Genomic DNA, 1112 nt, shown 5'->3' on the forward strand with positions numbered 1-1112 from the left:
GTTTAGGGTTTAGGGTTTAGGGTTTAGGGTTTAGGGTTTAGGGTTTAGGGTTTAGGGTTTAGGGTTTAGGGTTTAGGGTTTAGGGTTTAGGGTTTAGGGTTTAGGGTTTAGGGTTTAGGGTTTAGGGTTTAGGGTTTAGGGTTTAGGGTTTAGGGTTTAGGGTTTAGGGTTTAGGGTTTAGGGTTTAGGGTTTAGGGTTTAGGGTTTAGGGTTTAGGGTTTAGGGTTTAGGGTTTAGGGTTTAGGGTTTAGGGTTTAGGGTTTAGGGTTTAGGGTTTAGGGTTTAGGGTTAGGGTTTAGGGTTTAGGGTTTAGGGTTTAGGGTTTAGGGTTTAGGGTTTAGGGTTTAGGGTTTAGGGTTTAGGGTTTAGGGTTTAGGGGTTTAGGGTTTAGGGTTTAGGGTTTAGGGTTTAGGGTTTAGGGTTTAGGGTTTAGGGTTTAGGGTTTAGGGTTTAGGGTTTAGGGTTTAGGGTTTAGGGTTTAGGGTTTAGGGTTTAGGGTTTAGGGTTTAGGGTTTAGGGTTTAGGGTTTAGGGTTTAGGGTTTAGGGTTTAGGGTTTAGGGTTTAGGGTTTAGGGTTTAGGGTTAGGGTTTAGGGTTTAGGGTTTAGGGTTTAGGGTTTAGGGTTTAGGGTTTAGGGTTTAGGGTTTAGGGTTTAGGGTTTAGGGTTTAGGGTTAGGGTTTAGGGTTTAGGGTTTAGGGTTTAGGGTTTAGGGTTTAGGGTTTAGGGTTTAGGGTTTAGGGTTTAGGGTTTAGGGTTTAGGGTTTAGGGTTTAGGGTTTAGGGTTTAGGGTTTAGGGTTAGGGTTTAGGGTTTAGGGTTTAGGGTTTAGGGTTTAGGGTTTAGGGTTTAGGGTTTAGGGTTTAGGGTTTAGGGTTTAGGGTTTAGGGTTTAGGGTTTAGGGTTTAGGGTTTAGGGTTAGGTTAGGGTTTAGGGTTTAGGGTTTAGGGTTTAGGGTTTAGGGTTTAGGGTTAGGGTTTAGGGTTTAGGGTTTAGGGTTTAGGGTTTAGGGTTTAGGGTTTAGGGTTTAGGGTTTAGGGTTTAGGGTTTAGGGTTTAGGGTTTAGGGTTTAGGGTTTAGGGTTTAGGGTTTAGGGTTTAGGGTTTAGGGTTTAG

The sequence above is a fragment of the Pyrus communis genome, chromosome 15 (genome assembly GCF_963583255.1).
Source record: "Pyrus communis chromosome 15, drPyrComm1.1, whole genome shotgun sequence".
Taxonomy (NCBI): Eukaryota; Viridiplantae; Streptophyta; class Magnoliopsida; order Rosales; family Rosaceae; genus Pyrus; species Pyrus communis.